We start from the raw sequence: 12539 nt of genomic DNA, 5'->3' as shown, positions 1-12539 counted from the left end.
TCCTCAGATACATATGGTTTCTTTTTCTGGAACAGTTTGAGAATAAATTTCAGAATTATTTTCTTTTACTGCTGAATATATATATATATATATACATATATATATTTAAAGATTTTATTTATTTATTTGACAGAGGGAGAGAGATCACAAGTAGGCAGAGAGGCAGGCAGAGAGAGAGGAGGGAGCAGGCTCCCTGCCGAGCAGAGAGCCCTAATGTGGGCCTCGATCCCAAGACCCTGGGATCATGACCTGAGCTGAAGGCAGAGGCTTACCCCACTTGAGCCACCCAGGTGCCCCACTGCTGAATATTTTAGTGTATGTCTCAGATATCTGTCGTTATAGAAAAAAGTATCCCAAACCTAATGGTATAAACCAAAGATCAGGAAACTACAGCCTGTGATGCTAAATCCAAACTTCCACCTGTTTTTTTTTTTTTTTTGTATAGCCCACAAACTAAGAATGAAATTCTTTACATTTTTAAATGTTTGAAAAAAAAATTTGTGACACTTGAAAATTACATGTTTATAAATAAATTTATCAATAAAAATTTTGGAACATGGCCACACTTATTTACATATTGCCTGTGGTTGCTTTTGTGCTGCTAACACCTCAGTTGAGTAGTTGTGACAGAGACTGTGTGGCTCTCAACACCTAAAAAAATTACTCTCTGGCCCAGGGTGCATGGGTGGCTTGCTCAGTCAGTTAAGTGTCTAATTTCTGATTTTGGCTCAGGTCATTATCTCAGGGTTGTGAGAGCCCCGTGTCAGGCTGTGCCCTGGGTGCAGAGCCTGGTTAAGATTCTCTCTCTCCCTCCCTTCTCCCCACCTCCACCACCTCTCCCTCTATCTCTCATTGCTAAAAAATATAATAATAAAATAAAAATTAAATAAATAAATATAAAAATTACTCTCTGACCCTTTACTGAAAAAAGTTTGCTGATCTTTGGTGTAAGTCAGCAACCAGTTATTATGCTTACAAATCTATAAGTCAGTAGTTTGGCCATGAGGTGGTGGTGGTGTATCTCTGCTCTGTAATGTCTGGGGCATCAGATAGGATGTATTTTTTAAATTATTTTTACTTTTTTTTAATTTTTAAAATTTTTAAATAAACATATAATGTATTATTAGCCCCATGGGTACAGGTCTATGACTCGCCAGGTTTACACACTTCACAGCACTCACCATAGCACATACCCTCCCCAGTGTCCATAACCCCACCACTCTCTCCCTAACCCCCTTCCCCTGGTCACCCTCCGTTTGTTTTGTGACAGCAAGAGTCTCTTATGGTTTGTCTCCCTCCCGATCCCATCTTGTTTCATTTATTCTTTTCCCACCCCCCAAACCCCCTACGTTGCATCTCTACTTCCTCATATCAGGGAGATCATATGGTAGTTGTCTTTCTCCTGTTGACTTATTTTGCTAAGCACAATACCCTGTAGTTCCATCCACGTCGTTACAAATGGCAAGATTTCATTTCTTTTGATGGCTGCATAGTATTCCATTGTATATATATACCACATCTTCGTTATCCATTCATCTGTTGATGGACATCTAGATTCTTTCCATAGTTTGGCTATTGTGGGCATTGCTGCTATAAACATTTGAGTGCACATCCCCCTTCAGAGTACTACGTTTGTATCTTTAGGGTAAATACCCAGTAGTGCAATTGCTGGGTCATAAGGTAGTTCTATTTTCAACTTTCTGAGGAACCTTGGAACCTCCATGCTGTTTTCCAGAGTGTTTGCACCAGCTTGCATTCCACCAACAGTGTAGGAGGGTTCTCCTTTCTTTGCATAGGATGTATTTTTTAAAAAAATATTTTATTTATTTGACAGAGAGAATGCGCACTCACACAGACAGGGAGAGCAGCAGGCAGAGCAGTAGGCAAAGGAGGGAGAGAAGCAGGCTCCCTGCTGAGCAGAGAGCCCAATGCAGGGCTCTGTCCCAGGATACGGGGATCACTATCTGAGCCAAAGGCAGATAGATGCTTACCCGACTAAGCCTTTCAGGTGCCCCTGGGATGTCTTGAATGAATGGAGATATCTAGGAAAGTTTGACTGGGACCATATGTCTGGAGTCTCAATTCTGTTTCAAGAATGTATTGGCTGCAGTGTCCAAAATGGGTACTTCACTCACATGTATGGTGCCTGGGCTAGCGGCCGACTAGCATCACTTACTCTATGCTAACAGTCTTATAATGCTTGAATTTCTTATGTGACATCTGGCTTCTACCAGAACAAGTTTTTCCAAAGGGGCAGGTGGAAGCTGAAAGGCTATGACCTAGCCTACAGAGTCCTATAAACTAATCAAATTATAAAGAGCAGCCAGATTGAAGAAGGAAGGAATAGGTTCCATTTCTTCATGAAGAATGGCAGGTATGCACATACAGGACAGAAAGGAGCAAAAACGGTGTGTATTTCTGAAGACTTCTAAAAATTAAACTTCTTATTTTGAGATAATTCACAGGCAGTTATAGGAAATAATAGAGATCCTGTGTAACCTTTACTGTTTCTTCCTATAGTAACATCTTGAAAAGCTGGAGTACAGTGTCGCAGTCAGAATACTGACACTGATAATAGTCAAAATACAGAACATTTCTGGAGATGAGGGAGGGAGAGAAACCATAAGAGACTCTTAATCTCAGGAAACAAACTAAGGGTTGCTGTGGGAGGGATAAGGTGGCTGGGTGATGGACATTAGGGAGGGTATTTGCTGTGGTAAGAGCTGTGAATTGTGTAAGACCGATGATTCACAGACCTGTAACCCTGAAGCAAATAACATTATATATAAATAGCATTAATTAATCATAATAAATTAACATATAAATAACATTATATGTTAATAAAAACATAAAAATAAAATAAAATATATGGAGGAAACAAAAAAAAATTCTGTCACAACACGGATCCTTGTGTGTAACTATACCCATGTTCTTGTCATTTCCACCCTTCTTTAACCCTGGATAAACACCAAACTGTTCTTCATAGCTATAATTTTGTCATTTCAAGAATATTGACTAATACATATAACCCTTTGGGGATTGGCTTTTTTTCACTCAACACCCTTCTGTGGAGATTTTTACAGGTTGTTGTGTATATAAATTTTCATTCCTTTTTATTGGGGAGTAGTATTTTATGGTATGGGTGTACCACTGTTTGTTTAACCATTCGCTCATTGAAATACATTTTTCCTGTGTTGAGTATTTCAGTCTATAAACAAGTATGTCTCTTCATTTATTTGGATCATCTTTGATTTCTTTCATCAGCATTGTGTAGTTTTCAACATATAGGTTCTTTAAATATTTTCTTCAATTTATACCTAAGTATTTCATTTTAAAATCAATTATAAATGGTATTTTGTTTTTAATTTTAGTGTGCAGAGAAATATAATTCACATATGTATGTTTATTTTGTGTCCTGTGTCCTTGCTAATCTCAAATATTAATTCTAGGAGTGCTTTTTGTAGATATTTAGGAATTTTTTTACATAGATAATCCTGTCACTTGCAGAGAGTACATTTGACAAGAGTTTTTACTTTTTCCTTTCCAATCTGTATGCCTTTTATTTCTTTTTCTTGCCTTATTGCACTCTCTAGAACTTTCACACTATGTTGAGTAAGAGTGGTGAGAGTGGATATTCTTGCCTTATTTTTAATCTTAGGGAGAATGCATTTAGAATTTTACCATTTAGTATAATGTTAGCTATAGGTTTTTTTGTAGATGCTCTTTATAAAGTTTATAAAGTTCCACTCTATTCCTGTTTTTATCATGAATGGGTGTTATATTTCAGTTGCTTTTTCTGTACCAGTTAATATGATTTGTAATTCTTCTTTAGGTTGTTAATATTGGTGGATTATATTGATTGATTTTCAGGTTTTGAAACAGTTTGGCAGTCCTGGAATAAACCTCATATGTGTAAAGTTCCTTTTATATATTGCTGAATTATATTTGATATTATTAGGGAGTATTTGCAGGGGGGGATATTCATTTCTAGTTTTCTTTTTTTCTACTGTCTTTGTCTGGTTTTGGTACCAGGGTAATACTAGCTTCATAATCAAGTTGGGAAGTGTCTCTTTCCTATTATTGGAAGAGAGTGTATAGAATTGGTGTTTACTAATCTTTTTTTTTTTTTTTTTTTAAAGATTTTTATTTTTTTATTTACTTGAGAGAGAGAGAGTGAGAAGGTGAGAGAGGAGAAGGTCAGAGAGAGAAGCAGACTCCCCATGGAGCTGGGAGTCCGATGCGGGACTCGATCCCGGGACTCCAGGATCATGACCTGAGCCGAAGGCAGTCGTCCAACCAACTGAGCCACCCAGGCGTCCCGGTGTTTACTAATCTTTACATGTGAAAAGGGTCAGGAGATATCTTTTTGGAGAATTTTTAAATTATGAATTTAATTTTCATAATAGTTACTAGGTCTATTCATATTATCTTTTCATATTGGGTTGGTTATGGTGGTTTGTGGGTTTTGTTTTTTTGTTTTTTGTGAAAGTTATCCATTTCATTGGAATTATCAAATTTGTATGTGTAGAGTTGGTTGTCATAGTCCTTTATTACCATTTTCATGTTTGCATGGTCTGTAGTGATATCCCTGGTAGCATTCCTCATACTGGTAATTTGTATCCTCTTTCTTTTTTTCTGTCAGCCATGCTACAAGTTTGTCAACTTTATTGATCTTTTTGAAGAACTAGGACTTTGTTTTGTTGGTTTTCTGTTTTCTGTTTCATTGATTTTTGCTCTTAATTTCCTTCCTTCTGCTTGGTTTTAGTCTGTTTGCTCTTCTAAGTTCTTGATGGAGAAACTGAAATTGTTGATTTGAGATTTTTTATTCTTTTTGTATGCATTTAGTGCTACAAATTTCGTAGCACTTCTTTAGCTGTGTTGTACTATATATATATGTAGTTTCCTTTTGACATATCATATCTTTTTATTTTTGCCAAGACTTCCTCTTTGAACAAGTTACTATTTACATGTGTGTTGTTTAGTTTGCAAGTGGGAGATTTTTTTTTTAAGGTTTTATTTATTTGTCAGAAGTAGGGAGGAAAATAGATAGCAAGCACAAGCAAGGGGAGCAGGAGGCAGAGGGAGAAGCAGGCTCCCTGCTGAGCAGGATCCTGATGGAGAACTTGGTCCCAGGCGTAGGACTTGATCCCAGGACACATGGGATCATGACCTGAGCTGAAGGCAGATGCTTAACTGACTGAGCCACCCAGGCGTCCTGCAAGTGGGGAGCTTTTCCAGGTATTTTTCTGTTACTGATTTCTAGTTGATTTCACTATGACCAGAGAAAATACTTTGTCTGGTTTAAATTCTTGTAAGTTTGTTGAAGTTTGTGTTATGTCTCAGGATATGGTTTATCTTGGTATACATTCTGTGGGCATTTGAGAAGAATTTATATTCTGTTCTTTTTGGGTATTCTCTAAATGTTGATTGGATTTTGTTGGTTGATGTTGAGATCTTCTAGAACCTTGTTGAATTTGTCTAGTTTTTCTGTCAGTTGTTGAGAGAGGGATATTGATGCTTCCACTATAATTGTAGGTTTATCTGTTTCTCTTTTCTGTTCTATTAGTTTTTGTCTCATTTATTTATCAGCTTGGTTTTGGGGGTATACACATTGAGTATTGTGTGCCTCTTTGGTAGGTTTACCTTTTAATCATTATATAATGTCCTTCTCTGTGTCTGGTAATTTTCTATGCTCTGAAATCTCCTTTTCTGATACTAATATAGCCTTTCCTTTGGTTAATGTTTGCTTCATAAGTTTCTTTCCATTTTTTTATTTTGAATTTGCTTATATTACTACATTTAATGGAGTTTCTTGTAGGTAGCTTATAATTGAGTTGTATTTTTTAATCCTCTGGGCCAATGTCTACCTTTTAATTTTTGTATTTAAACCATTTTATAAGTTATGATATGTGAGGCCTGATGTCTACCATTTTAGCTTTTGGTTTTTGTTTTTCATTTCTCTGTTTTCTTTTCCCAGTTTTTACTGTGGGATTCTTAAACAGTTTTCTGTGGGGGTGCCTGGGTGGCTCAGTGGGTTAAAGCCTCTGCCTTTGGCTCAGGTCATGATCCCAGGGTCCTGGGATCGAGCCCTGTGTCGGGCTCTCTGCTCAGTGGGAAGCCTGTGCCCCCCCCCACCCCCTGCCTGCCTCTCTGCCTAATTGTGATCTCTGTCAAATAAATAAATTAAAAAACAAAACAAAACCCCAAATCCCAAAACAGGGTTTTGCAATTCCATTTCAATTTATCTATAGTATTTTTGAGTATATCTCTTTGTCGTAACTTTTTTTAAGTGGCTGCTCCAGTTATTACATTGTATACACAAAATTTATCACTCCCAACCAGCAGTGAGGCATTCCCCCCACTTTCCTCTGGGTTGGTGTCAGAGGAGACGGAGTAGAGAGTCAGTACTTCATTATTACTCAGTAATGTTGAGAACTCCCACCCCTGCCCTGTAACAATGAGACACCCTCCCCGTCTTGTGTCAGTGAAGGTCAATAGAGAACCTCATTACTGCTGGATGGGAGTGAGAGTCCAGGTTCCTTTTGTGGTCTCCCCTGACACCATAGGTGGATAAAGAAATTATACTCTTTGGCAGAGATAAAAATCCTGGCTCTCTGCTTGGCTTCCTTTGATACTACCTTGGTGGGCATCTTGTTAGTCTCAGGAAAGAGGAAGTCTAGATATCCCATTTGGCCTTTGCTTACATAGTTGAGGGTGTTACAGATTTTCGGTGGTGTTCAGCTGGTGTAGAATGGTTATTTTCTAAAAGCTTTTGGTCTTGTGAGACTGCCTCTTTCTTGGTCCTTTTATTTTATTTGGGACTTTTTTTTTTTTAAGATTTTATTTATTTATTTGACAGGCAAAGATCACAAGTAGGCAGAGAGGCAGGCAGAGAGAAGTGGAAGCAGGCTCCCTGCTGAGCAGAGAGCCCGATGCAGGGCTTGATCCCAGGACCCCAGGACCTCAAGATCATGACCTGGGCTGAAGGCAGAGACTTTAACCCACTGAGCCACCCTGGCGCCCCTTATTTGGGACTTTTTAAATGTGAATGTATTGGTATTTTGGAGTTGCTGGTTCCTTCAGCTCCAAGTCTGGCTTATTTGAGTAATTCCCTAGCTGGCCTGCCACATTCTCTCCATCCTTCACAGTCTTCTTAAGTTATATCTATAATATAATATTGTTAGTATTAGTTATACTGAGTGGGAGGAATAGGGAGAATTATACCTGCTCCATCTTTCTAGAAGTGGAAGTCTAGTGCTCTGATGATTTTTTAGCCTGACCTCCTGTTTATTTGTGTTACCATTTATGAGGTTGCCTGATTAATCAACACATAAGTGAGAACAGTGTTCCTGATCCAGATTATATGAATGGTGCTTGAGCTGCTTGATAATTGCAAAAATAAACTTTATATACACAGTCTGTAAGTATTTTTAAGTCCACAAAGATGATCTGTCAGCGTGTAGTTACTGAGCACAAATGAGTAGGAATTAAAGGAGACCTGGAGAGCAAGTGGCTAGTAGAGATTGATAGAGGAGAACATTATGAACAATCTCTTTACTTTTCTGAAATCTTCAATATTCTTGCTTCCTTTTTATGATGTTAAGTATTGGATGGAGAAGAAAAAGTGATTGAAGTTAAATTCATCAGAGTAGAAGTCACAAAGGCAAATAGTGATATATTTAACTAGCTATTAAATATTTTTAATATTAAGAAAGCTATAGACAAAATTCAAAGGCTATCAGCAAACTGGGGAAAATATGTCAATAAGAAAGATTATCATACTAGTAGAAAAACTGGCAAAGGAAATGAGTAAGTTTTTCGTGAAAGAAGAAATAGAAATGACTAGTAATAACACTGAAATATTTCCCCCTTATATAAGGAAAGTAGCTTTATTTCTTGTAATTACATAAATAATACATATTCATTATAAAAAATTCAGATATTAAAGAGTAGTACAAGGAAAAATTTAAAATCAGAAGATAACCACCATAAACTTGGTGGTGATCATTCTTGCATTTGACTCATTCTGCATATACATCCATACAATTTAATTAAATGTTCTATGTGGATGTAAAAAAAACATATATGTATGTGTGTGTATATATATACACACCCACACACACACAGATACACACACACAGAAACACAGACATGCATGTGCGCGCGCACACGCACACACACACACACACACACACACACATTGTTTCTGCTGAGGTAGGTGTCTAAATTTATCTTGCTGCCTCATTTGCTTACTCATCTTTAAATGTGAACTCATATTTTTTCCTCCTTGATTTGTGGGACTCCTGAGAGTCTGAGTTGGGGATTCTTTCCTCCAGTGATATTTTTCTGGAATCTGGCAGTGTAACTGACTTGGGACCACAACAGCTCTCTTCAGAAGAGCCAGGCAAAAAGTGGAAGCATCAGTTTCAGCTGTCACTTTGCATGTGGTCTCAACTATAGTATGTCAGTTGTAGTGCTGGTATTGACTTTGCCCTCGAGGCATTACTTGTTTTCCAGGTCTTTGTAGATTGAAACTCCAATTTCCATATCAACTAGACTCATGATTTGTATCTTTCATCTTCACTTTTTTTTTTTTTTAAGTGATTAGTAGGGGCAGTTGAGGGTGTGGTCTTTAGAGAATTCCCCTACTTTAGGGAGCCCAGCAATATGTTTAAAACACACTGTATATTTTCCAGAGTCTACTTCTTTCACAATGGAAGGACCTTTTAGTTTATCTAGTCTGCCATAATATCAGAAGTAGCAGACTTAAGAATGTGATATTGCCTTTCCATTTGTCTAGATTTGTTTTATGTGCTTCAGTAAGATTTTACAATTTTCATATTTATGAAAGAATGATTACACTTGCTGTTGGTTGTAGTATGGGATCATTTTGATTCTTTTTGCTTGTAGGAATATAAATTAGTATGACCTTCCAGAATGGAGGTTTGGCAGTATGTCTCAAAACCCTTAAAGATGTGCTTTGACCCTACAATTCTATTTCTAGAAATTTATCCTAAGAATATATATATACTCAAGGGTTTGTGTAAATGTTCATCTCTAAGGAAATTTATTTTATGTTCTTTAAATTAATAAAAAACTTGATGATATTAATGTCTACAGTTGGGGAATTGGTTAAATTGTGGTGCTAGCTGTATTAAGAAATACATTGTGGCCATTAAAGTGTGGAAGGATACTAATTACATTTAAAAAGTTCATGATATGTTAGATTAAAAAATATTAGATATATTGCAAAATAATACTACAGTCTGATTTTAATTTTCTTGAAGTATAGTTTTATATATATTAATTACTAAATCATTTTACTATCTTAGTAATAAGAAAAAGAGGGAACTCTTGGTTTTTAGATTGGTCTGTGTAGGTAGTGAAGCACAGGAACATGTAATAGGCTGTTTAAATCACCATAGCAAGATTTAGACTCCCGATAAGTAACACTGGATGATAGAAGACAAGGAGCACATGACTTCAAAGTCATTAGGGAAATGATTTGACTCTTAGAATTCTCTCCTCACCTAAGCTTTGAAATTAACTACAAATGCTGATTCATTAAAATTCAGCTCCAAAAACACCTTTGGAAACTCTGCTCTGATGCTGGGGTTGGAACTGTGCAAGTTATATTTTTCAGACTATGTTAGTTGACTTACTCTCAGTTTCTACCATTAGGAGATAGGCAAGAAGAGAGAAGACTGACTTCCTACCTGTTTTCTTGATACTCTGACCCAGTGTTAGGCCCACAATGGCATTTCATGTCAGCAGCAACAATGGGTTCCATCCTCCACCTTCTTTTAATATTTTCAGAACTGTCCTCATTTTGAGTTACCAGTAAAAACAAGGCAGTGCTCCCTCAGGGCTGAGCTATAATCCCTAGTGGTGCTCCTTTGAGCTCTTAGGTTTTGATAGCGCCAACCTGTTACTGTTTATTCCTGTGGCACTAGAGAAGTAGCTGCTTAGTGCAGGTATTATTACCTCTGGGTTACCTTTTTGTTCTTTTAGTCCATTATCACATGTTTGAACAATTAGTAATTTAAATCACTGCTGTTAATATAACCTAGTGGAGTTTTGTTTTTCTGACTGGATTATGATAAAATCACCCACTCTTAACTTCCTTAGAGAATTACTTGAGGGGTGCCTGGGTGGCTCAGTGGGTTAAAGCCTCTGCCTTAGGCTCAGGTCATGATCCCAGGGTCCTGGGATAGAGCCCCGCATCAAGCCCCACATGGGGCTCTCTGCTCAGCAGGGAGCCTGCTTCTTCCTCTCTGCCTGCCTCTCTGCCTACTTCTGATCTCTGTCAAGTAAATAACTAAAATCTTAAAAAAAAAAAAAAAAAAGAATTACTTGAGGATATATTCTAATAAACCAAAAAACCCTCAAGAAATAAAAAGTCCTGGGCACCTGGGTGGCTCAGTTGGTTAAAGCCTCTGCTTTCGGCTCAGGTCATGATCCCAGGGTCCTGGGATCGCGCCCCGCATGGGGCTCTTTGCCCAGCAGGGAGCCTGCTTCCCCCTCTCTCTCTGCCTGCCTCTCTGCCTACTTGTGATCTCTCTCTGTCAAATAAATAAATAAAATCTTTAAAAAATAAAAAATAAAAATATAAAAGAAATAAAAAGTCCTGGGCTCTAAGAAAACAAGAAATTTTCAATAACATAAAACAGTATAGGTTTGGACTGAAGTGTTTTCATTCTCATTAGTTTCCATGAATTGTTTATGTTCTTCTTTAATTTCCTGGTTGATCCAGTTATTCTTTAACAGGATGATCTTTAACTTCCAAGTGTTTGAATTCCTTCCAAATTTTTTCTTGTGATTGAATTCCAGGTTCAAGGCATTGTGGTCTGATAACATGGAGGGAATATATCTCAACTCTGTGACATAGTATGTGGTCTATTTTGGAGAAGTTACGTGTGCATTTGAGTAGAATGAGTATTCTTTTGTTTAGGATGGAATGTTCTGTATATATCTACAAAGTCCATCTGGTTCAATGTGTCATTCAAAGCTCTTGTTTCTTAGTTGATCTTCTGTTTACATGATCTCTCCAATGCTGAGAGTGGAGTGTTAAAATCTGCTATTAATGTATTATTGTCAATCTGATTCTTTATTTTGATTAACAGCTGGCTTATGTAGTTTGTTGCTCCTGTGTTGGGGGCATAAATATTTAAAATTGTTAGATTTTCTTGTTGGATAGACATTTTAAGAATGATAAAATTGTCCCTCTGGATCTCTTACTGCAGACTTTGATTTAAATTCTAATTTGTCTAATATTAGAATTGCTACACCAGCTTTCTTTTGAGAGCCGTTGGCATGATAAATGGTTCTCCATCGCCTCACCTTCAGTCTGGAGGTTTCTTTAGGTTCAAAATGAGTCTCTTGTAGATAGCATATGAATGTGTCCTCTCTTTGTATCCAATGTGCAACCCTGTTTATTCACCATGACCAAGTGGGATTTGTTCCTGGGATACAAGGGTGGTTCAACATTTGCAAATCAAGAACGTGATAGAGATAGAACACATTAACAAAAGGAAAGACAAGAACCATATGAGTCTGTCAATTGATGCTGAAAAAGCATTTGACAAAATATAGCATCCATTCCTGATTAAAACTCTTCAGAGTATAGGGATAGATGGAACATTCCTCAATATCATAAAAATCATCTATGAAAAGCCCACAGCAAATATCATTATTAATGGGGAAAAGCTGAGAGCTTTTCCCTTAAGGTATATATCTACAACAAGAATGCCCACTATCACTACTATTATTCAACATAGTGCTAGAAGTCCTAGCCTCCACGGTCAGACAACAAAAAGAAATAAAAGGCATCCAGATTAACAAAGAAGTCAAACTCTGTCTCTTTGCAGATGATGTACTTTATGTGGAAAACCCAAAAGACTCCGCCAGGTTATTAGAGCTCATACAGCAATTCAGCAATGTGGCAGGATCCAAAATCAGTGCACAGAAATCAGTTGCTTTTCTGTACACCAACAATGTAACTGTAGAAAGAGAAATGAAAGAATCAGTTACATAGGAATAAAGAAGTAAAGGATCTATACTTTGGAAACTACAGAACACTTGACGAAAGAAATTGAGGAAGACACAAAAAGATGGAAAGACATTCCATGCTCATGGATTGGAAGAATAAACATTGTTAAAATGTCTGTCCTGCCCAAAGCAATCTATACTTTCAGTGCCATCCCTATTAAAACACCATTGGCATTTTTCAAAGAGCTGAGATAAACTATCCTGAAATTTGTATAGAACCAGAAAAGACCCTGAATCACCAAGGGAATGATGAAAAAGAAATACAAAGCTGGGGACATCATGTTGCCTGACTTCAAGCTATATTATAAAGCTGTGATCACTGAGACGGCATGGTATTGGCACAAAAACAGACACATAGACCAGTGGATCAGAATAGAGAGCCCAGAAATGGACCCTCAACTCTATGGTCAACTAATCTTTGACATATCAGGAAAAAATAATCATGGAAAAAAGACAGTCTTTTCAATAAGTGGTGCTGGGAAAATTGGACA

The 12539-nt window shown here is 37.2% G+C and overlaps 1 protein-coding gene and 1 long non-coding RNA gene across 21 annotated transcripts in view; one reads left to right on the top strand and one right to left on the bottom strand.

Annotated features, from left to right (window-relative positions):
• Positions 1–12539, bottom strand: part of LOC309872503 — an 857896-nt gene that overhangs the window by 9829 nt on the left and 835528 nt on the right. The window lies entirely within an intron of this gene.
• The window catches only part of EHBP1 (EH domain binding protein 1), a 348209-nt gene that overhangs the window by 32719 nt on the left and 302951 nt on the right, over positions 1–12539 (top strand). Inside the window, exon 1 of one of the 20 annotated variants that reach the window (XM_082746625.1) lies at positions 5008–5238. The exons of the other annotated variants lie outside the window; for them this stretch is intronic. The gene's annotated coding sequence lies outside the window, so the exon portion shown is untranslated. Of the gene's footprint in view, positions 1–5007; positions 5239–12539 lie in introns of those variants that run through there. 20 annotated transcript variants of the gene reach the window in all.

Source organism: Mustela nivalis (genome assembly GCF_964662115.1).
Source record: "Mustela nivalis genome assembly, chromosome: 8".
Classification (NCBI taxonomy): Eukaryota; Metazoa; Chordata; class Mammalia; order Carnivora; family Mustelidae; genus Mustela; species Mustela nivalis.
The sequence above is the reverse complement of the archived record's forward strand: the minus strand, read 5'-3'. Positions and strand labels throughout refer to the sequence as shown.